General features: G+C 41.4%; 1 protein-coding gene across 2 annotated transcripts in view; it reads right to left on the reverse strand.

Moving 5' to 3' along the window:
- Positions 1 to 17,029, reverse strand: part of Cytip (cytohesin 1 interacting protein) — a 65,304-nt gene extending 48,275 nt beyond the window's left edge. The window contains exons 1-2 of one of the 2 annotated variants that reach the window (XM_076569502.1): positions 16,895 to 17,029; positions 15,904 to 16,018 (exon numbers count right to left, since the gene is read on the reverse strand). The gene's annotated coding sequence lies outside the window, so the exon portion shown is untranslated. Of the gene's footprint in view, positions 1 to 15,903; positions 16,873 to 16,894 lie in introns of those variants that run through there. The other variant, XM_076569503.1, reaches the window with a different exon arrangement.
- Positions 17,030 to 25,399: the final 8,370 nt, after the last annotated feature.

A 25,399-nucleotide genomic window follows, 5' to 3' on the forward strand; every position in this document is an offset into this window, starting at 1 on the left:
GAGAGGAACTCAAGGATTCTGACTCATCTCCAGGGACCAGGAGAACGTTGTCATGAACAATGATGGCAGTGAGTCTGAATATTTCACTGTGGTGTCCAACCTTAACGTTATTACCAGCGTTGCAGTCCAATTCCAGCAAACTGTACTCAACCTCCAAGGTTTGGAAATTAAACCACAAAGCTTTGCCACATTGGGAAATTTAATTTTCTTTTTCTCTTACTCTACCAAAGCCATTGGCAATGAAATGTCAATAGCACCAAGATCATGTAGCTTTCCAAAAATAATCATTCTTAAAGCCACAACTTGAAGTCAGCTAGAGAACTGAGAATCCAACCATCCCTTTGGGTCAATTTCCCATCAGTAAATCTGACCCAAATATTCAGAAGTTCTCATGACATTATGAAACTCACTTTTGAGCTCTTGGGTCAATTTCCCATCAGTGAATCTGACCCAAATATTCAGAAGTTCTCATGACATTATGAAACTCACTTTTTCCTGGATGGAGAAACTTCTAGTGATCACCATGAAGTCATACTCTACTGCTGAATATTATCAGTCAGGAACACATGCAAACAATGCTGGATGGGTAGGTGAAATTTGCCTTTAAGATATGTTCAAAGGTAATGCTTCAAAAAATTAAAATAGCCATGAGCTCTAGGAGGAAAATAAACTCATACTCTGAATATACATCTGCCTGAAGAACTAGTATATGCTTCATGACAGACAGCTCCTATAAGTAGTTAGGAAAGAGACTCCTGGCTAAATAGGTGTACACATAACCAGAGAATGTGAGGAAATGATATTGTCTTTGTTAATCTGATAGATGTTTTCCAAATGTAGTCAAACACGAGCACATTAAATTCATTTTCTCCTTTTTATCTGACTCCAGGTCCTATTTACAGATACTTACTGATCACTAGCCTTAACTCTACTTAAGCCAGACTAGACACATGAGAACAGCCCATGCATCTTGCATGTACAAATTAAGAATCCTAGGAGGGAAGACAATATTTTATACACACACACACACACACACACACACACACACACACACACACACACACCTATGAAGTATAGAGTGGGGAGATTTGCAGGCTAGTGTACAGGTTTTCATTTTAATGAAGAAATGCCAGGAATGAGCAACTGCATCAATTTCCTGAAATCAGAGAAAATTGACATAGGCTGAGAGGTCCACTGTGACAGAGGCTGGAGGACTTTGCAGAGAAGACAGAAGGATAAGAAAGGTGGAGTGTGTCTGCTGTGGGACGGTCTGTATGTCAAATTGCTCTGATTGGTCAATAAATAAAACACTGATTGGCCAGTGGCCAGGCAGGAAGTAGGTGGGACAAAGAGAGAAGAGAATTGTGGGAAGCAGAAGGCTGAGGCAGAGAGACACTGCAGCCGCCGCCATGACCAGCAGCATGTGAAGATGCCGGTAAGCCACCAGCCACGTGGCAAGGTATAGATTTATGGAAATGGATTAATTTAAGCTATAAGAACAGTTAGCAAGAAGCCTGCCACGGCCATACAGTTTGTATGCAATATAAGTCTCTGTGTTTACTTGGTTGGGTCTGAGCGGCTGTGGGACTGGCGGGTGACAAAGATTTGTGCTGACTGTGGGCAAGGCAGGAAAACTCTAGCTACAAATGGCGCCCAACGTGTTGGCAAAAGTTTCTACCTAAAACCTGAGAAAAGATTCTAAAATGGAGCTAAAAACAGCTTCCTAATTGTCTCTCTCAAATGAGCGGCAGCCTGCCGGTTTGAGTTACTGGCGGGTTCCTGGCGTGTGTGCTTGACCTGCAGTATGGCGGGAATGAGGCCTCTGCAAGTGGCACATTAAGCTGCATGGTGGATTTAGCCTTTGCTAGTACAAAACAAAAAGAGGTTTTTGGGCTACACGCTGCTTTGATAAGAAGCATAGACCCACTATTTCTGAGAGTTGATGGCTCCCAGTGCTGGCGGGAAACGTACCACCGCCATGTTGGGAAGCTGAAGTGGGTGGAGCCAGCAGCCACAGCACCATTTCAGGCTTAAAAGGCTGCAGTTTAAAGCAATAGGCTCAAGGTAATATAAAAACTAAGCCACGTAAAGATGGCTACCACACAGAGAATCTGGATTATGTTCTCTTTGATATTCGTAACTGAAGAGAAACATTTGATTGCAAAAGCTGTTGAGTTATGCCAAAATGTGTGTTTTAAAGGTACCTTAACTTCAAAATTTGGATGTAAGGATATGTTGCTTTGGAAAGGAGGCTCTGCTTTTGTTTCTACAGAAAGCCAGAGGCTATGGATTTGTTCCAGATTAAGATACATCAGGTTTGACCAGCCAAGACCACCTGAAAGGTCTCCGATGACACCATGGCCCAGATGATCCAACATCCAGAATTGTTTCAAGGCAACTGGCTCAGACATTACGGTCTCACGGACTACTCCATGATCCTAAAATTTTCTTTGTGTCCCCATAAGATACAGCGCCCCCCTCCAGCAGGAAGTAGTAAGAGAAGCTACGCCCAAATTCCCAAATATACCAAGCTGACTTTGGAGATGTGTAAAAGTTAAAACCTTCCTTAAAAAAAAAAAAAAAGAAAGGGGAAGTGCTGTGGGACGGTCTGTATGTCAAATTGCTCTGATTGGTCAATAAATAAAACACTGATTGGCCAGTGGCCAGGCAGGAAGTAGGTGGGACAAAGAGAGAAGAGAATTGTGGGAAGCAGAAGGCTGAGGCAGAGAGACACTGCAGCCGCCGCCATGACCAGCAGCATGTGAAGATGCCGGTAAGCCACCAGCCACGTGGCAAGGTATAGATTTATGGAAATGGATTAATTTAAGCTATAAGAACAGTTAGCAAGAAGCCTGCCACGGCCATACAGTTTGTATGCAATATAAGTCTCTGTGTTTACTTGGTTGGGTCTGAGCGGCTGTGGGACTGGCGGGTGACAAAGATTTGTGCTGACTGTGGGCAAGGCAGGAAAACTCTAGCTACATGTGTCCTAAGAGTGATGAGTTCTGAATCATGTGTTGTGACTGCCCTTGCGTATACTTGTGCCCATTTCTCACTCTCAACTGACTCTGCAAGGGTTGGCCAGGAGATATATACTTTAACTTGAGGCCTCGACTGGGCTTGCATACCTAGTCTCTATGTGAGAAGGCCAGCAGCGATAGCACTTGTTCATACTCTACCCTGATAGGCACCTACAATAAGTAAGATGAAATTCAATGTCAACACAAACTAGCGTTCACGTTTGGTGCTCATCTTTTCTGCTGAGTTTTCTGTTCCTGCTAATATGATGATTTTCAAACATGGGGCACTGGGCACTTTAAGAATGCTTCTATAGAAAGGCTTATGGATTTCCTCACTAGCTGAGATTCCAAAGGTGCACATTCTTTAGAAGCTCAACCTAGCACCACAGTTTCATTCCCCCAAACAAGCAAAATATCACTTCTAAGAATCCTGGAGATGAAGACATAACTGTATGTGCCTTTCTTAGCAAATCGCATCAATTGTCCTGAATGGGAATTTATACCCTGTGCAGGTCTTTTTGTAAGAGCTACACACCTCCCATCTGTCTTAGGTCAGCTCGATGAAGAAAGCTGCCTCCTCTAAAATTTGATTCAATAGTCATATTTCCTGGACATTAATTGAAAATGTTCTGTTGATAAAACTGAGAAATAGAAGCCTAGAGCATGGATAGATGATCCTGAAATGAAAGTATACTTTGTCATAATACATATTTCAAAGATAGCTTCATCCTCAAATCCCATCCCACATGGCATCCTTCCGTTGTAAGTTTTGAGACATTCTCTCTCCTGAAGTCTGGCTGAGACCACAGAAACGAAGGATTGTAAAGTTCACGGGCTAATTATAAAAGGCTTCTCCAAGTTCTCCTAGGTTCTTTGGAAGCCAATCATTGTGTTCTGAGGAAGTCAGGATACTCCATAGAAAGATTGAATTTAGATTATAAATATATCACTTCCTGCTGTCCCAGCTGAAAACAAGATCAAATATGGCATATGGGAGCAAGGGAAGTGGAGTGAAGGCAGCCCATCATGTCTTCACTGAGCCCTGCCCAAACTGCAGATCTGTGGACAAAATAAGTGTTGTTGGTCATTTGAGCCATTAAGCCTTGAGCCCGTTTGTTACTTAGGACATGGCCAAAACAGGGTAAAGAAATCTCTTAGACTTCAAACAGCTGATGGTCAATTCAAGGAGCTAAGCATGTATGCAAATGACCCCAGGATGGCAAGAAATAACTTCAGTGTCTTGAGAGAACAGCAAGCAGAAAATAAATATGTGTTAAGTGGACACTGGAACACAGAAAGTGTATGGTACAATAGAGAAAAGGACTACAAGTTCCTTCTAAGGGCAACATGCAACAGAGATACTGGCAGCAGCTTTGTCTTGCCACTGTATGCCTCCATGTTCATGGTTATATAAAAATAATAACCTTTCTATGTATTGTTTAAATTATTAGAGAAATGCTTGACACAATAGCACTCAATATATGTTAAAAATATCTGAAGAACCCAAAGGTGTTGATTATTGGCATGACGTGGACAGAAACAAGCTTGTTTTAGGAAGAAAGGCATCCTTTTCTTCAAAGATCTAAAAGTCAATAGCATTCATGGGTGTTCTTGCAGAGGCAAATGAGGGTGTTGAAAATGATGTGATAACTTCTGCATTTTCCAAATGCCTGAAGACCACTAAGACCGGTATGGTTCTACACCCCTACCCACTTCCCCTGCTTGCTTCCCTTTCTTCACTGTTTTCATTGGGTGTGACAAGTTGTCTGCGTATTACAGATGACTGATCAACCACAGGCCAAGGTTCCTGCTTATGATAGCTTTGCACCTAACAAGTTTTAAGAAATTCAGTATTGTCTCAACTATGTCAAAAGAGCACAGATTGTCTCATTTGCTTTCCCAGTCAAATACTATAGGGTAGGGAAGGTCACTCACAAGACTGAGTGGGGTCATTTATCTTCTTAGCCAAAGTATCTTCTGTTTCTTAAAAGTTTGTAAAAATATGTTCTGTCTGGAAGTATGAAGTGTAGGAGTTTGGAGATGAGAAAAACAATGGAGTTGCCCAGGACATTCCCCATTACGAGAGTGAAACCATGGCAACTGCATCACTTTAGGCTGCTTGAACTTCATTCTTTCAGGACAGTAGCATCATAGCACTGCTTGTAAACCCAAATGAGTAAAGAGTAGTTTCTCTATGACTTGGGCTTCTCCTGCTCTTTCCTGTTGGTTTAACCTACCCACGTAGCTTAGAAACACATGAAATATTTTGGTCTTTGCAGAGTGGCTCCGCTTGACTTTGTGTATTGTGAACCAAGTGTTTCACCTCATGTAAAACCTCATGTAAAAAAAGCATTTCAGGAAAAAAAAATATATCTGTGTTTCTTTCTTTAACTGATACCAACTTCTCAGCTGAAAAAAAAAAAAAACAAAAACAAAAACAAAAACCTCTATCACCACCATGAATGTTTTCACGTGAAAGTTTTCTAGAGAATGAAAGAATTGTGAGGAAATGGTCAAGGAATCTCACTCTGCATTTCATTAACTTAGCTATTGAAATTCTCTTTGGTATGAAATGGAGGTGATATTAAATAAATGAAGAGATTGACTAATAACAAAATCTCCATGGCCCATCTCTGTGTAGTGAATACAAACAAATGTGCATGGGAATTATAACAACTCTGAGAGGGCCATGTAAATTACACACTCAACATTCTCAATGACACAGGGAAATGATTGCATAGGGGCATGAAGAGTCCTTAATTAGCCCTATATGAAGTTATTGAAGGGGGGAAAATCACCTACAAGGATTCTGTGATACTTGGAAAGCAGTTAATTTTGCTAGTAGATAAATTGTTCATAGAATTTGTATGATTCACTGTCAGCCCTGGTCTTCCCAATCATTTTCTTCTCACTTTAGCAAAGGAAACCATGCCAGACAACAGAGAGCCAACTACTCTGCTATCTTTGAAGTACCCTTTAATCATAAGTCATCAGTACAAGGGCTGCTTCAACAGGAAGGCCACTGACGGTGGCACTACTTCAGAAAACCAAGAAATACAGCCCCAGTGGCCTACACTGTGGTTAAACACCACTCGTGCGCTTAGCCTCCCAGATCACCAGGGATTACCAGCTGCCTCTTCACTGCTGTGAGGAGAGACAACAGGATTCCTGCTCTAACTTCATCTTATCCTGCAAGCTTTCTGGGGCCAGGGGGATTGAAATGCTGCACCTTGTCAACAAGATAAAAGAAATTTAAGGTGCCCATTTCTCCATTGCTTGTCAAAGCCTGGCCTGGTTGCTTCACAGGATATCAATTCTGTGGCCCCTGTGTTTCTGGAATCCCAGCACATTCCATGGGGAAGGGTCTAGAAGCAGAATGCCTCTCAGCATTAAATCCATCTTCAGGTTCTAGACCACGGCTCCAAGGAATGTCTTCTACTAACCACCCTTGCCAAAGTCTACCCCGAAGTGTCCTTTTTATATTCTATGTTCTGTCACAGCACAAAGTTCTCCTGCCATGCCAGGCTGGCCCTCCGGTTGTCTATTTCCACTAGCCTCACATTCTTGGAGGGTCAAAAATCTTTCCTGGTTTTTCCTCTTGAGCCTCTAATGCCTAAACCAAGTGCCCAGCAATGGCTGCTTGTTCTCTCCAGCCCTCTGGCCTTCTGGCTCTCAGCTAAATGGATAGATGAATGCAAGAGCTAGAGGCAATGGTGGATGTTAGCATTCAGACCCGCCCCTGGCCCGCCCAGTGCCCCGAGAATGTCATCTTACATAAAGTCCTCTTTAAAACTCCTCCCCCTTCTTTCTCTTCCTTCCTCTCTCTCCGTGAGGTAGCATGCCTCCTCCTTTCCTTTTCTTTCCTTTTCTCTTTTTCTTCTTCTCCTCTCCTCAGTCCCTGCCCATTTTCTCTTTTCCCCCCTCCCTTAATAAAACTTTTCACGTGGGTGCTGTGTCTTTATGGTGTGTCTACCTCAACGGCTGTGGGGCACCTAGGCCCCACCTGCCAATGTGTCTTGCCATTATACAACAGTGGCAGTACACATATCAAAAGCTAATGGCAGCATGGATTCCCCAAAGGGAAAAGACAGGGCTTATGTGACACTGTAAAAGAACTTATGTGGTTGATACAGCTCCTGGCTTGTATACATACTTAATAACTCCAGAAACACCTGAGTCTACCTGATCATATTCCAGTTTTAATTAGCATTTTGTCATTCTGATTGTACCTGTGATATTTACAAAACTGCAACCAAAATTCTAGTAATGATACCAGTAGAAATAAGCCCCCATGACCAACCAGAAAGATGTGATGTTCCCAGAAATAAGAACAACACCATTTGCATTTGAGAGTTTGGCATTTGGGGTAGTATTTGGTGGTAGCCAAAACTGCCTTCGGAGAGAAGGTGGAGAAGAAAGAAGCAAGAAGATGGGAGTGGAGGAGTGTGAATCTACATGCATCATCTCTTTGGCTCAGCACAGCAAGGCAGAGCAATTTTGTGTGTGCCATGATGATTAATGCCCTGGGACTCAACAACAGCTCGTTTGCATGATCCAAGAACCAACTTCTCATCCTGGGTGGGGAACCCAATGCAGTCTCCTGAGACTGAGTGGAAAGAAAATGTTCTCTAAATAAAAATAATTCAGTGATGACTCAATGGAAAATAGAATTTAAATACTTCATTACTGTCCAGGATTATTAGGTGCACATCATTACTTGTTTTAATTAAAAAAAATTATTGATATCTTCTAAAAAGAAATGAAAGAAAACAACATTCTTTTCCATGTGACCTACTTGTTGGACGTTGTGCTTTGAGTGGTTGCAATCAGGTTTATGTAAATGAGCAGGATTGAGCCCCAGAGTAATTTGAAAAGATAGGTGAAATCCAAAGGTAGAAACTTGAAGGTATTAACCATGGGTGTGTTCTAATGAGAACATGTATATAAGGGCCCAGCTCTGGGAGATTTGCTGAGAACCAAATAAGCCAGTGAGAGCTGAAAATAAGGGCCATAAGTTCTCCTAGGCATGGAGAATATGACCCGTAGGCAGGAAGAGGTAACTGCATTCATGCTCCTGGAGAAGGGAATGTTGGAAGGAAATGGGAGAGCCTAGGCTTTCACAGTCCTATAAGATGTCTCAGAAAGTCCAACTGAAAATAAAGTTGAAAACTTCCAAACATCTAGACTATAGAAAGCAAAGCAATAGCAAATGGACAAATTACTTTTGCTTTTGCTGTTTACCTCTGCCCTTAATTGATAATTTAGCATAAATGAGAAAGTTTGTTAATGGTGAAAACAGACTGAATCCCAAGACTCATTCCTTTGGAAATGTCTAATCAAGAATATGATTTGTCTCAGAGACAAAGTTGAAATTTTATATGATCTACTTTTTAAAAAAAAGTTTGTCTGAGAACTGACTTGTTTGAGAAGCACGCTGTCTTTTCTCAACATGCTCCAACACAGAAACACTGGTCTTTCCTGCAGTCATGCTCATGCTGCCCTGCTTTGGACCAGCTAGCCAACAGCATCAACTCTCCTGGGCTGGCTGCATATTTACTCTAAGCACCAGGACAGCTCTGCCTCGGGGTTCAGACGTGTGATCACCTGCTGCAGCTCTCACCGCGCCCAAGGATCTGACCTTGCTTCTCTATCTCAATCACTACTTCATTTCCCTTCCGCCTCCTTATCTTAAATAAGCCCCGCCTCCCATAGTTATTTCTGTGTTTGCTGGAAACAATTTGCAAAGTACACAAGACCCCACCCCCACTCTGTCCAACTTAACCAGCTTCAATTGTGGGGTTCTTCTGGTTCTCCTAACCTACTTTAAAAGCCAAGTCAAGTTAGGAACACAGAAGTTTTCTAAGAAAACAGAATTCCAGGGACTGCCGTTTTTCTGAGTAACAGCCATTGCAGAATTGCGTCACTCAGAACAGTTAAGTGTGAGGTACAGTTCTCTGTAACATTGAAAGTACGGTATGCTCACTGTTCAGGATCAAGTTTCCAGGAAGGGAAGGACTCTTGGCACCTACACTGCTGCTCCCTAGCCAGCTCAGGATGAAATCAGACAGAGCTGGGTGTAGGGTGGTCATCCTTAACCCTAGAACTCAGAGGGCAGAGGCAGATGGAGCTCTGTGAGTACACAGCCAGTGTGGTCTACACACTGAGACCCTGTCTCCAATAAACAAAAAATATAGGCAGAAGGTAGAGGCTCAAACTATGCCTATGATTTTATAGACAACCTCTGTCCATGGCTTGGAGTCATATGACATCCTTCTGTCCCACACAAATGATGAAGTCTGCTATGTCTGGCTAAATGTGACTAGGATTGCATTACTAATATAAAATAAGTTTTAATATATTTTACTTTCTAAGTCAGACTTAGGCTCACAAAAAAACTGAATGAAAAGTTCAGAGTCTCATGTATGTGTCCAGTCACCACAGGCTCACATACTCTATCCTAACCAACATCCTGCATCACAGCAGTGTAGAGGTTGTACCTGAGATACATCATCACCCAAATCCATAGTTCACATTACCATTCACTCCTGCTGTTCTGTATTCTATGCATTTGACAAATATATGACTATGAACAATCAACATTGTGGCATTGGACAAAATGGTTTCACTACTCTCAATTCCTCTGTATTCCAGCCCTTTGATTTCTGTTTCCTGCTTAACCTCTGACCTTTACTTGTACCCCAGTGCTGTCTCTACCACAAGGTCATGGTGCTGTGATTGTGTGTGTGTGTGTGTGTGTGTGTGTGTAAAACCTTTTCAAATTAGCTTGTTTCACCTAGTAATATGCCTTTAAGTCTCCTCTATGTTTTTTTACACCCCAATGAACAATAGCTGTTCATTTTAGCTCCAAATAATATTTCCCTGCACGTGTCGATGACCATTTGTTTATCCATTCACTCGCTGGAGGATACTGTGGTTTCTCCTGTGTTTGGGGATGCTGAACAAAACAACTATCAATATGTGTGGGTGTGCATAGGTGGGGGGTGGGGGCATAGTGTCCAACTTGTTTGAAAAACACTAAGCCCGCCTGCTGGATCTTATACTAAGACTATATCTAACTTTGCAGGAAGCTTCCAGACTGTCTTCCAAAGTGGCTGTACCATTCTGCATTGCCACCAGCAATCAGTGAACGTTCCTGTGGTTCTAGCCCACCATCTGAGGATGTGTTGGGTCAGTGTCTGGGGATTCTACCACTGTGGCAGCATGTGGTGCTATCTCCATGTTTTAACTGCAATTGTGTGGTATTGAGTGTTGTCCATTAATATCCCATTGGAAGATGTGTTTTCTGTCCTCTTGGACACCAAGTTGTGATCTTACTGTTGAGTGCTATAGGTTCCTGGAATAGATTTCCAGTTGTAATTTCCCTTTTCCTCCTTTTTTATTTTTGATTTTATTGGGGGGGGGGCGACATCTTCTCACTATGTTGTGTGAGTGTGGCTCAGCATTCCACACTTCCTGGTTCTGTCTCCACATGTTAGGAGTACAAACAAAACAAACAGGCCAATGTTTATCTGCACTGCCATTCTCTTGACAGTGCTTTATATGGATCAGAAAGGTTCAGTTTTACATCAATTACTATCCCCCCAAAGTTCATAAGCATAATAGGTGATTGAGTACATGTTTTCCCATTGCCGGGGTTAGCAGTTATAGACTCCCAGTATTAGGATTAAAAGATAGACAGTTGATAGCACCTGGAACAAGGGACCTCTACAAAGCTTACCAGAGGACAGGGAAACGGCTCTTGTGCTCTCAACTTCCATGCCAAGTTGTGTGTGTCCATCCCCCTCCCCTTACTGATCAAATCTAAGAGAAGACTGGGAAGGGGAAAGAGCAAGGGAGCCTGGGTGAGGAGAGGAAGGGAGTGATGCTCACATTTTTCCATCTGCTCCTGAGGGCATGCCTCTCACCACTGAGCCAAGTACATGGACCAACAGGAGAAGCATCCTTAAACCTGCACTAGCTTTCACATCTGCACCTCAAGGAGCCTGGACAATCCTCCTCCCAATCTCTGAGGAAAGAAGAAGACTTAGAAAGGAGAGCAGGCCCAGCCCTGGGCTACCCACATGCACATGCCCTTGAGCCAAGCAGCTTAGGGGAAGTAGATAAGTGTGTGATATCTTCAGAAATTTCACCAAGGAGAGCTGGTTGCTAACAAGAGGACCCCAACAAGAGGATTAAAAGAATGAGATCTTACTGGAGCTGGATCTGCAGTCCATAAATTAGGGATGCTTCTGAAAACCTGAGAACTCTAAAGTAAGTGCTTTCTATGCAGAGGGCCCCAGGCGTCCTGCCGTACTTCAGGAGGACAGACTGTAACTACACATTAGATGGGAAGGATGAATCCTTCCCTCCTCATCCTTGCTCCAGTTGCCTCACACTGTAGAAAGCCAGAAAATGAAAAGGGAAAGTGTATCTCAGAAGTATTGCACAGCCCCATCTTCTACCCAGAAGCCTGTGTTTAACTGGCAACGTTGGAGGACATAGCTTTAAATTGGGCTGCGATCAAAACTTTCATAATACTGAATTATGTTGTGTTTTTGTATTTTATAGAAAAAAACAAAACCTCAAGTATCTGCCAAAGGAAAAGAGAAACTTGGCAAAGTTTAAGTAATTGGAAAAGAAGACATTAGTTCCAATACCTATGCTCCTGGCAAGCTGACTATATAAATAATAAATTAATAGTAAATAATAAAAGTGGAAACAACATGAGATAGCCATCTCTTCTGCCAAAGATATCACAAGTGAAAACTGAATCAGTTCCTTGGCTATTTAGTTTGCATTTAAACAATAAGATGAAGCAGAAACTGAATCAAAGAGTGAGCTGTGCAGGATTAACAACGATGGGGCTCAGAAGAGCAGACTTGCAATGGACCGTAGGAATGAAAACAAATTGTAGACTAGGAAAGCCATGGATTCAAATTTTGACTCTAACTTGAGGTAGAGAGGAATAATAAATATATATTCATTCAAATTAGTACAATAATGTGATTCACATCGCAGAAAGGCTCTAGCAAACCCTAATGATGTCTAATACTGTGGCAGGCTTCTCATATGCTAGGCCGGCTGTGGCATGAGGGAATTTGCTAGCCAGGAACTTCTATCTACTAGGTAAAGGGTCTGGGTTAGAAATATGCATGAAGTAGACACACAGGATGGCTTGGAGATGCTGGAAGAATGTCACCCAGGTTTTCAAATGCTTTCACAAAAATTATAAGCTGAGAACATAGCACAGCATAATTGGCATGGCCTTGTTTTTACTAAAGAAGTTAACTGAGGCAAGAAGAAATAGGACTGTCTGGCTTATCAGTAGCTGTAAATTATACACAGAGTCAAATCTAGATAGAATTTCTATTTTACCATCTTTTCATTATATTTGAGGGTTCTCTAGAAATAATTTGGAGCAAATTAATGGTGCATTAAAATTCTTCATCTAAAAATACTGAAATATGTTCCAGCTATGTGATATTCCTTTTCATAATTCATGTGGAAATAGCAGCAGTGATACTTTCTAAGGGGGTGACTAATGCAATATAGCCCAGCAGATGACAGGCTTTCAAAAATGGTGGCTATGTTTGTCAGCTCTTTTGTCTCAATTACCATCAATGATTATGTAAATGAGAATATACTAATAATATCTAGAGTTTTTTTTTTTAAAAAAAAGCACTGGTAATGTGCTGTTTAAGAACTATAAGTTAAAATTTTTGTTTGTGGAAAAAACTAAAAAATTAATATTTCAAACAAAATTTCTCAGAATAGCTATCTAGTAGTTCAAGAACTAGTCTGTCCGTGGAAAAACATAAAAATAAGTTGAGTATTGTCAAATAAGCCTTGTTACAGCGGATAGAGACTGAAGGAGAAAACTGAAGATGGGTCTGAACAATGAGAATCTGATTCATTCTTCACGTTCCGTGTGTATAAGTTTGTTGGTGATGTGATCAGCTCCTATGGGCTCCCCCAATTCCACCTTTGTCTTTAAGAAAAACCCCTGAGATATCAGTGTTGCTTGTTTTACACCAGGAACTATGATTTGGAGAGAGTACGTAGGACTAGCCACACGAGAGCCAGTCAGCAGGTTTCATTGACCCCCACCATGCACAGCATTGCTAGCTTATTTAACTTGATCCCTGTACCCTTCCTTTATCTTCCTATGTTTCTCTTCACGAATCACCCCCATGCATAGTGAGTGGTAGACGTGAACAAATCATGGAATTGAATGTACTTCACTTTGTTCCGTTTTAGTGGCTCTCACAATGATCTTCCCAAGGAAAATCAATTGAACTACACACTGAAATACCATTGCCGGATCAATTATAGTTGCAGTTACTGGTGCCATCTTGGTTGCTCACTACTAGTCTTGGAGCGGGAAAAACGTGGTGATGAGGAAATGTGTCTCCTATCTATAGCATGACTCGCAGTGGTATAGATTTAACCAAGGACCTCAAACATGCTAGGCAAGCATGCTAGCACTGAGCTACATCCCAGGGCTATCCTTATCCACTGATCAGTATAGGTTCAACCCATAAACATCAGCCTTTGACCCTCATGTCCTAAGACCTAGTCCTCTAGTTGTTGATACCCTATCTGTACCATTTTCCTGCCACACACAGCACACCTGACATTTGATAATTGTTTTTATTATACAAACAATTATATATGGCTAGAGAACCTGAAGACTTTTCTGTCAAAGCAAGGTTGTCCAACTGAGTGTGTGGTGCTTCATTCCCAGTACCCTGGCAACAGAAATGTAAAAGGCTCAGGAGTGGAAGGCCAGCCTGGAATATAGGATGAGAACCTAACTCTTTAAAAAAAAAAAAAAAAAAGAAAGAAAAGAAAAATGAGTAGCCTAGGGAGACAGCTCAGTGTGTAAAGTACTCAGTGACAATCGTGCAAGTACGAGGACCTGAGTTCTGATCTCAGTACCTGCTTAAAAGCTGGATATGGCAATGCAGGCTGGTAGCCCTTGTGCTGGGGGACAGAGGAAGGTGGATCCCTCGGGTTCATTGGCCAACCTGTCTAGTTCAAAATGGAAAGCTCCAGGTTCAGTGAGAGACCCTGTCTCAAAAATAATGAAGTGGAGAAGTGATTGAGAAAGACATCCCCACATCAACCTCTGGCCTCCTGATGTTTCTATATATGTAAGCATGTTCAGACTCATGTGTACTCACACACACACACACATACACACACCCAGAGAGAGAGAGAGAGAGAGATGAAAAAGAGGCATATTCTTCAATGCCTGTATCCATTACAAAATAAAGATTCTCAGAGGCATACATTCTCCACCTCAGATTTGCAGACTTAGAATTGCCAGGGCTGAGATCAAGGCTCAATGCTCACCTACATGCTCTCCAGGGAGCTACATACATCCATTTGAGATCCACTGTTCTGTGTCTTTCCTTTAAGATGCCAAAGAGTACTTAACACAGGCTCTCTGGACACAGGGGCCTGACCCCTGGTGGTCCAATCCTAAAGTGTAACTCAGACATAATGGCTTAAGGGAATACTTTGTGTCTGGTTTAAAGTAAACTTATTTTTTGTTGGTAACTTGATTGTCAATTGTTCCTGGCTGAGCTCTGAGCACCCCAGTCAGGCCTGTCTCACAGAGAGCATCTAAAAGCAAGGAAATCACTGACTTGTTTTTATAGCAGTCAATTAAAATGTTGAATTGTTTGTTCTCTGAAGATGATACGGAGCTGGAAGGATGAGAAGAGCTGATGATGTCCAGTTTCCCCAAATGCGCAAACACACACACAAACACCCATCCATATGTACACATGCACATAAGCACACAGGGTAAATGCCTACTAGTTGCCTTGTCCTATCTAAATCATCAGAATGCCATGTTTGAGTTCTAGTGTGCAGTCAGTTTTAACTTGGCTCCTTGCCAGCTATCTAGCCCTGCCTCTTGTCTTTGCCCTTCTTCTTGCAGTGATGGCACACTCCCATATTCATTAAACCATTCTGACTGTGATAAAAAAAATTATCTACATATCATAAGCTCAGTATTTCCCCTGACACAAGATATACCCACCAGCAAATCCACTGGCCATATGCTATTTTATATATACATATGTGTATATATGTTCATATATAAACAGATCTTCAAGCAAAGCGTAAAAGTCCAAAATATTTAGAAAAGAAACCGCAAAGAGCAAGTCACCTTACTCACTAAGCACACGAATGAAAAAAAAAATTCCAGCAATAATTTATTTATCTCAATATACAACACTTCACTAAAATGTGTTCACTTTCTCCTCTCCCTCAAATCAAACAGAGTAATGCATGGTAAGAATCAACCCCTGCTTTTCCCACTCAAACTTACCATAAGACTGTAGGGGGCAAGATGTCTGTGAGAACACCTCCTGCTCTCCAAGCCAGAGCAAAAGTATCTCTGTAAGATACTTACAGAGAGAAAAGGGAACAGAGTCCAGTCCTAGCTCATTCTACCCACCTCATTTTTCCTAAGGGATATCCCATCTATTTCTTCCACAATGGGGACTAGCATCACAGATAGACAGAAAGATTAAATAAATACAAAATTCAATGTTGCTAATGTGAATCCCCAGCCCTGTTCAAATGCGAAATTCATTCACTATGAATCAAGGGGAGAGAGAAAGCATTTCTTATCTGGAGCCCCTCCCAAACAGATGTTTTTCTTGTGGCTTTCTTTCATGCAGACTGTGAACTTTTAGAATGCCAAAGCGGTTCTATTATCTAAGAGCAAATTTTACTCTCCTTGTTTCTGTTTTCAGGTATATAATGAATGCATTCCCAATTAGAAGGAAGTTTGTCTATAATTTTTGTTTTAAAAGCTAAAGCCCTACTTCTAGTTAACTTTGTAGCATTCAGTTAAAACCAGACTTACCTGAGTTTTTCTTTGAAGCAGAACAGGCATCATTTTTTGTTTTTTTTTTTGGTGGTCTGTCACTTTAAGAGAATACCATGTTGGTTTTTGCCCACGTGACATTCATTTCCAGTCCCTAGAAACAGTTTTGAGAGAGCAAATGTGCCACATGGACAGCAGCTATGGTATAAATATGTATTATGGAAAATTTCCACCCACACAGAAAACCTCATGGTCTGCGTTAGAAAACAAGTTGCTTCAATGCAGAAAATAGGCGTTGTTGCTGCCTTTAAAGCAAGCTCTTCCACAGGGAGCTGTTCTATTTATTTGCAGCCTGCAACTGTATTACTTTGAAAGCTTCATTGTGTGTTATTAGTTGCAAGCTAATACGTCTCAACCTCCAAACTAAAAACCTCTTTTGTTTGAATTTACTCCGACGGACATCCATTCTCCATAGAAACTATAACTTTGGTCTTCAAACCACATTTCACCTTTTTAATCATCACATTCCTAAATCTAAGGACAGTGTGTTTGGAGACTGTGACAAACAGGTTAGAAACCATGACTGCTTTAGTAGACCATATGTGGATTTGAGCACTGCTATGTGCAACCATGACACATGAACAAGAAAAACCACAAGGAAAGAAATGATAATAGATCTAAGTCTTGCCCATATAAAAGAAATCTATCTTATGAGTACTTTATAATAAAACTAAAAGCCAGACACTAGTCAAGGTATGTGTATAATCCACTTAAAATCAGCAGAGGCAGCTTTGGCATATACTGTCTCTCCACCTCTGTACGCCCATCTGGACTGAGCTTGACGCTGCCTCATTGAAGAGTGTGTACCCCTCAGCTTCTCCCACGGCTGACAAGGCTCCCGCACCCCTCTTGACACCAATCCGTCTACAAAGCATTAATAAAGACCCTATTTTCACTTCTCCAGACCTTCCCCCAAGTCCTTAAGGTAATCTGTCCTGTTGAAAGCGTTCCATTCCCACCCCGTCCCTACCTGTGCCGGAGCAGGCTAGAGGAGGCAGGAAAGACTGGATTAATGGGAGAATCCAGCCTTGCATAGAGAGAGGGCACCGCCCTAGCAGCTGGAGGATGGAAACGGGAGGAATTCATGTACCTTGGCAAGTAGGATACGGTGCCAACGAAAACATTCTTTTTTTTTTTTTCCCTAAGAAGTTCAAAGCACTTTGTAAACATTAACCCATGAGGCCAAGTAGTCATGAAGTAACTGTTACTTGATACGCCCTTAAGATAACAACTGCAAGCCAAATAGTTAAAAAGGGCCACACTATTGTTTCCTTATTTCTCAATATTTACTGAGCACCTACTGTGTGCAGGGCACTGAGTGTAAATGGACTCCTGGGGGCTATCAGATAGCTCCTGGTTCTTTGGCTTGTCTGCATGGGTGCCTAAGTACAAAGATACAACTACTTATTACACTTATTTCCATTTCATTTGGGTCAAGTCCGAAAATGCAATGTGCTCCGTTCTGTAGAATGTTCTTAATGTGCTGGAGTGCTGAGCAAGCACAAGAAAAAAGTATTTAAATTGTCTATAAATCTCATTACAGCTATAGATGTTGAGAAATATAAATCCGGCACACTTCCTTTCAAGGAGGCACAAACAAAGATTTAGAGTAGGTAATCTGTGTTTCTTGCAAGGCTTGTGGGATGGCTGCAGGAGACCAGAAGAATGAAGGTCGCCGTTGCTATGCTGAGATGTTTATATAAATAGTCTATATTTCTGTTGAACCAGATGAGCCGACACGATGGGTGAAGCGCAGCCTTTGTCCTCGGGACTTTCCCCCTGCTTTAAGTCATCAAACGGCGAGCTAGGTATAGGAAATGATGGGGGCCATTTCTAAATCTTCTTCAGACAATGGGCTGCACACAGAGTATGTGGTTATGGGAGATGAGCAGGGCAAAGGGGACGGGTGGTTCCTTTTCAAAATGCGTGACTTTCTAATGAATAAAAAGGGATTCACCCTGCTGTCTTCTACACAAGGCTAAGTTTACCTTGCATTCAGGGAGTCGAAGAGGCTGCTACAGGTCTCTGGTAGAAACTTAGATGTATTTTAAAAGTCAAAAGACAGAGTAATATCATTTACAAGTGATCTTTTCTCCCCTTGCCTGACTAGATAACATACCATGGAAGTAAAATATTGATCTGTCATTTAAGATCACACACACACACACACACACACACACACACACACACACACACACACTTCATTGAAATAGAAACCACCATTTTTGAAATTCAATTGACATACCAAAAAGATTTCAAAAACAAATGCTGGTCAGGAAGAGGAGAGAAGGGAACTCTTCCACACTGTTAGTGGGAATGTAAATTTGTACAGCTATTGTGGAAAATGTTATGGAACTTCCCCAGAAAAGCCAGAAATAGAACTCTTGTATGACCCAGCAATCCCACTACTGGGTATATATCCAAAGAAAATAAGGAAATGAAATCAGCATGCCAAGGAGCCAAGAAATGGAATCAGCCACGGTTGCCACCAACAGATGAATGAATAAAGAAAGTGTGGTGTGTACACACAATGAAGTGCTATTCAACAGCAACAAAAAGAACAAAGCTCTGCCATTTGCAAAAACACTGATGAAACCAGGGGGCATTATATTAATGGAAATAAGCCAGAGATAGATGATAAGTATATTCTCACTTTTATGTAAAAGCTCAAACTTATCTGAAAGAAGAAAGAGGAATATCGGTGGATACTCGAGCCTGGAAATTGGAGTGAGACTGGGAGAAGCAGGAGGTGAATGGGTATAAGGGTTCAGTTGTACAAAGGGAGTAATTTCTAATGTTCAGGAGCACAGCAGGGAACTTGGTTGATGACATCTGATTGCATCATTTAAAATACTTAATGGAAAGGATTTGGAATGTTACTAAACCAGAAAAATAATAAATGAGTAGATCAACATGTCAGCCATTCCAATCAGATCATTAAACAATGTAAAGATATATTAAAATCCTACACTATGTCTCATAAATATATGTTCTACTTAACATTAGAATTAGTAAAAGATAGAATTCAGAAGAAAAAATCAGAAGATACCTTCTGCTTATTTCCTCCCTAATTCCATTATTATCAGCCTATTGCATATTTATTTATGTCAACAGACATCTATCTGGGGGTTCAGCATTCCATGTGTTGAGAGTGTATCATTTCTCTGTGTCTTCAACAACTACTGTTAAACTTCATTGACCTTGTACTTTCTAGAACACATCAGTATAAGCACTTGCTGAGGTTGGCAAGGTGGTCAATTGTGCTTACTCTTCCCCTGGACACCCAGGTGGGATTTTAGGAGAGTACTTATTAGGCAGAGCTGCTAACGAAGATGATAAAATCAACTAGACAAATTAAGTTACAAACAGATCTGTTGCTATTATCAGAGAATGACTGCATTAATATCATCACCACAGTCAGTTGCTCACCACTAAGGTGGCTACCAGCTCTTGTGCTGGGCAATCTGCTGTCTCTTCTCCTTACAGCACCAATGGTGAAGAAAACGCAGCTGTGAAGCTGGTATTGGAAAGTGAGGAACAGCTAAGGGCCCTTGGCACTGGAAGTGTGAGCTGAAACCACCTCTTTCTGGGTTTACAGAAAAAAAAAGAGAGCAGAAAGCCCAAGAGGGACCCAGGAGAGAAGGGGAAAGGACTGCCTAGGGAGAGATTGGCTGCTGTGAGAGATGATTCTTTGAATTAATTTCATCGGTTTTTAATAAAAGTGAGAGGTAGAGATGTGTGTATAGATTGTACCGGACAACATGGTAGGCTGTGGCTGATCAACACTGAATAGCAAGGCTTTCTGTCTCCTCAACCTTCTCCAAAAAGTTATTTTTAGGGAGGGCATCTTGCTTTCTTTCTACATGTTTAAAAAGAGTCATTTTATTTTCTAGACTTATATTACTATCTGAGTCTCTGTTTTATACAAACAGAATTTCAGGATATCAACAGTTCCATGATTTTGTTAACATGGAGCACTTAGCACCCTACGTGAATTGTGTGTCGTAGGTGTACTGCAATTAAACTCCACACCTGCCTTGAGCATGGGAAAATGCTAAGGTGTTTTGTGTGGCTCATAGCAGCAGCCTTTTCATGTAGCTCTACCTCTCATTCCAGACAGGCTGAGCCCAAGAGAGCTTTAGCACCTTGGAGAATTAGTTCATCCACCCAGGCTCTGCTGGAATTTTTCCTGTCATATCATAACTCTATGTGAATACTTGAAAAACTATTAGAGATTCAGTTTTGATTGTTTACATTTCTTTGTAAATGATGGCATAGAGTGTTTATCATTCAGGGGGAGTGCATTTGATGCACAGAGATGTTTGTCTCGGATACCTGGAAATCCTCTGAGAATGAAGACATCACATAAGGAATGCATCCCCTTGTTAATTAAAACCTCATCAGCATGCAAGCAAATATTTATTTTCAGATAAACCTAAATGCTTCCAGCCTTAATTAATTCTTTATAAGGCAATGCAGACTCATTTTTCTAGCCAGATCCAGCAGAGGGCAGGATGCTCCCACCAAGGGCCAGCTGGCTACAGCCTCCAGTCAGAACACTGCAACTCTCAAGCAGAGGAGAGAGCATTTTCCTGGTATCAGGGCAGCCCTTGCTTTCTTACAGGAATCTGAGTAAGCCTGCCATCAACTGGAAAACAGAAGTTGTAGGTCATGGACTTGGAAACATGAGGTTTACTTTAGAGCATGCCCATGTTCTGTTTGGGACTCTGATCTTTAAGAAACTTGGAAAGGTAGCCAATTCCAGTTCTGTAAAGAAAGTGCTTAGAGAATTAACATAGGAGATTCTGATTGGATGTTGTCTTGGTCACACTTGAGTTATTCTAGTCACCTATCCTGTCCCACCACTTACCCTAGAGTTACTATTCCTCTGACCTTGGAAACCCTTAACAGCTTCCCACTGTGTGGCTTTCTGTCTGCCGTCCCTGCACAATGCCCTTGAATGGGACATGAGCTCCATTAGCTCAAATCCTTCTCTTTCTCACCAAGCACAGCTCAGGTGTGAGGACATGTGTGGAGGTCCTGCCCCACATTTGTGATGTAAGATACTAGGTGGAAATTTTGTGCCAGGCCTTGAGTCTCACAAGATATTTACCATTTCTTCTAGTCTACATGCCAAATACAAGAAAACAAAGATGCCAAACCATGAACTAGAGGTTAGTACTGCAAAAGCTTCCTGGGCAGGGTGGTTACTGAAAAGGACTAAGTCGTCAGAGAGGATTTACATCCTCCCCAGCCACCCCCTTCCATCTCCCCAGCCAAATGAAGCAAATTTATTTTCACCTGTATTAATTATGTACACTTTTTGGTAATGAAAGTTCCTTTAATAAAAAAAGACATTCAAAAAAAACAATAAACACTCTATCCATTAAAAACTACAATGTCAACAAGAAAAATTTTAAATATAAGTTGAAAATGTTGGGGGCCAGACTATTGTGTGGCCTGTTGACAACTGTCCGAACCAACCTTTGTGCCCAGCCACTTTGAGCAGGGAGGTGGTAACTGAGCAACCTCTCTGATCACTGGCTAGACTATCAACGTGTCCTCCGGACTGCTTTGAACACTTCTTGGATGCCATGAGAAAGCCACCTCAACTATAACCATGGCTGCTGCCCAAACCACTGACCTCTGTGACAGAAGGTCTTAATCCAACCCAAAGGCCCCAGGAAGCACCAAGCCTCATCAGCTGATTGAAGGTATTTCTAGCTTCTGGTGCTCCAGGAGGCTCTGGCCCTGGTTGCTCCAGATTGTGTCATACTCCTTGATTAGGTCCAAAAGAGGAAGGGCACTTGCTCTTAGTGGATCATCAGCAACATACTTGTGACTGTCAGAAGAGGCTGTGCCTATGGGAGCTTGTGATTGGTCCTGATGTAAGGTTTGTATTGGTGAAAGTGGGTATTCTACTATGATAGGTGACATTGTAATCCACACACCAGCCTGCCTTTTCTGGCTGTGTAAACAACCTACTGCCTTTCTCATTGGTCTTGGGGGTTACACGTCTATCTATTATCCCCAATATTGTACATTTAGGCCCTAATGAAGGGTTCTGCCTAATGGTCATTTGCCTATTTGTGGAACTTATAGGCAGAGCAGGCAGAGCTGGTTGCAAAGGCAAGACTTCTAGCATTCAGCTTGGACAGTGGCAGCAAAGAGAAGATGGAAGAGTGTCTCTACTCCCATGTGACCATGGCTGCAAATGAGAGCAGAAACTGAAAAGAAGCTGAGCCTGTGGAGGAAGAGACTGTATCAAGGCAGAAATCACAGTAAAGGCTACAAGGACTGCAAGATGCAGTCATTGAAAGGGTTCAGAAGAGCTGTGAAGGCTTCAAAAGCTAGGGGTCCTAACACCCAAATCTCAGAAGCTATACATCGTGCTGCTGGCCAGAGTTGCAGGCCTCTGAAATGACTAGAAGTCAACCTGAAAGATCTCTCAATGGCCAGACCTGGGAAAGTAGGGACAACAAAATGGTAACAATATTGTATTATAACTCAAGGAAGATAAATATATGAATTTGTACTGAAATTAACAAATACAAGGGACTTATGATTAAAAAATAAGTAAGATGCATTGTACATCTGGATCAATAAGCCTCCAGCTCTGAAAGCTCAGACCAATAAGCATTTACTTCTCAATGCTTAGAATCACAGCCTCTGGGTTTGGAAATCCAAGTTTCTAGAACCCAGGGGTACCAAAGGTAAGAACACTGCCACCTTGCCTATCTTTGATAACCACCTGAATAAAGCAGAAGATCCCTCAGCTAGTCTATTTACCACCTGTACTATGAAGGAGATCAAGTCTCAAGAGGAGGGAGTACAAGTCCAGAATACAGACAGGCAAGGCAAGGACTTGGGGTCCTAGTTAACCTTTAAATCCTAAGGAATGGCCAATTAAAGATTGACCTTATATGCAACTTAGAGGAGAGAGACACATTGAATAAAGAGATGGGGCCTTCAGTCACCTCTAGACAGAGCAGGCCAGCAGCATAGTTGTCCAGAGCAATGATAAGGCATAATGCTGTTCCCACAGGGTTGGTCAGCATTAGATTAAGGTCATATGTCTCAAGCATGTTTATTGAATACTACTGTGTACAAGACAATGTGTTGAGCACTTTCACAATGTTATAAACAAGATAGGTGTGACTCTTACCTGTATTCATAGAGTTTACATTCTAGGAAAATCAGACATAAATTATGTCTTGACAAATGTCATGTCAAATAGAGTACTAGGGGAGGCGCTTAAGTTCTGTGATCAATTATGCCCCCCAGATTACTCACCATATCATGTTCAATTAAGAGCTCCATCTGTTGCTGAAAAACCAGAGTAAAGCAACAGGCAGTGGTGGTGCACGCCTTTAATCCCAGCACTTGGGAGGCAGAGCCAGGCAGATCTCTGTGAGTTCGAGGCCAGTCTGGTCTACAGAGCAAGATCCAGAACAGTTACCAAAACCACACAGAGAAACCCTGTCTCAAAACAAAACAAAAAACAAAAACAAACAAACAAACAAAAAAACAGAGTAAAGCTTTGCTCTTTTGGCCCTTCCCTGTCCTCCACACTGCATTCAATTATCTGGTCTCCATAGTCTGCTGAAATACTGGACAGTGTCTCAGGCACACTTGGTCTTTAATGACCTTGACCATTTTGAAGAGCATAGTCAGTTGTGTTGAACACTCTTTGAGTTTGTCCAATGATCCAGTATGGTTAGATGAGAGTTGCATGCTTGTGAAAAGAACCTCACAGAAATGAGCCCACACCAGGAAGTATAGGATGTCAGTGTGCACATTCTTGATGATGCTAAATGGGGTCATGCCAGTGTCTATCAAGTTTCTTCACATACTACTTGGCCTGAGGTTACACAACACCTTGTTTTGAATTGCATTATTGCACGTTAGTTTTAGCATCCACCAAGTCTTACCTAAAACAATTATCTCTCTGTCATCATCAAATGGCAATGCTGTATCTTCGTCACCCCTTCCACACTTAGTTTTGTAATTCTACTGTAATTACAAAGCTTTCCTGTCCTTTCTTCCACATTTCCTTATTTATTCAATTATTTGTCTGTGTTAGTAGGAACTCATGCATATTTATCTCTATGAGTTATTGTTGTGGAATATTATTTTAAGATGTGTTACATTCATTTATGCTGTGGAACATTTGTTTAATGATGCAAAGATGTGTTGCATTATTTTATGTTGCATTTGTTTAACTCTGTGAAGCTGTGTTACTTTGCTGTCTGAAACACTTGATTGGTCTAATAAGGAGTTGAATGGCCAATAGCAAGGCAGAAGAAAGGATAGGTATGGATGGATGGCTTGTACACAGAAAGAATAAATAGAAGAAGAAAGAGGAGATCAAGGAATGAGAAAAGAAGGAGAGGAGGATGTCAGGGGCCAGCCACCCAGCTACGCAGACAGTCATGGAGTAAGAAGTAAAGACAGGTATGTGGAACATAGAAATATAAAAGCCCAGAGGCAAAAGATAGACTGGATAATTTGAGTTTAGAAAAGCTGGCTAGAAATAAGCCAAGCTAAGGCCAGTCATTTATAAACAAGAAAGAATAAGCCTCCATGTGTATTTATTTGGGAGCTGGGTGGCAGTCCTCTCAAAGAGTAAAGAGTAAAAACAACAGGAAGTTATAGTTCACTTTTTTGTGTGTTCCTCATTTCCCTGGTTTGGTCATCAAGAGGTCCTTCTTAAACCTCTTGTCTTGAATTTCTAGTCTCTTCAATATGCTGCCATCATCTTTAAGTACCTTCTCTGGCACCATAACTCAATCTGTTTATCTTTTTTTTTTCTTTTTGGTGTGTGTGTGTGTGTGTGTGTGTGTGTGTGTGTGTGTGTGTGTGTGTGCATACGTGCACACTGTGCACCTTATTGGTCCTGGTTTCAAACATTTATTGAAAGTTGGTAGACAGAGCCCAAATTTTGGATATAATGTTTTCATTTGGTCTGTCTTTCAAACTGACAAAGCTAGGAAACACATACATGAATTCATACATAGATACTCATACTTCTATGCCTATTTTTCTATTGACTACATGCACATGAATGGATCCAGAACCAGTGTATACTGAATTACAAGGATGCTTTAATTCTAGTCTTTTACATTCAGTATAGTTTTCTGCTTTCAATCTCAGTTACTCTGTTCTCAGGTAGTGAAAACCTGGATTTCACTATCTGCAACTTGATTGCACAGTCTTAGAACACATATGAAGCAGTGTCAGGATGCTTAGCATACATCCTCATGAAAAACATTTTTGCTCAAAACAGTGTGTTCAATGCAGTTCTTTAGTTTGGGTCTTAAGCAGTATGTTGAATGTATCCCTTGCATCCAGCATGGAGGCTTATTAATAGCGTCTACTCTTTTGCTCATTTTTCTTCCAAAGAGCAAACCACTTTAGTAAAAAGTTACTCATCACGAAATTAGTATGCTGTCTTCCACTGATTTTTATATTTTTC

The sequence above is a fragment of the Peromyscus maniculatus genome, chromosome 4 (assembly GCF_049852395.1).
Source record: "Peromyscus maniculatus bairdii isolate BWxNUB_F1_BW_parent chromosome 4, HU_Pman_BW_mat_3.1, whole genome shotgun sequence".
In the NCBI taxonomy this organism is placed as follows: Eukaryota; Metazoa; Chordata; class Mammalia; order Rodentia; family Cricetidae; genus Peromyscus; species Peromyscus maniculatus.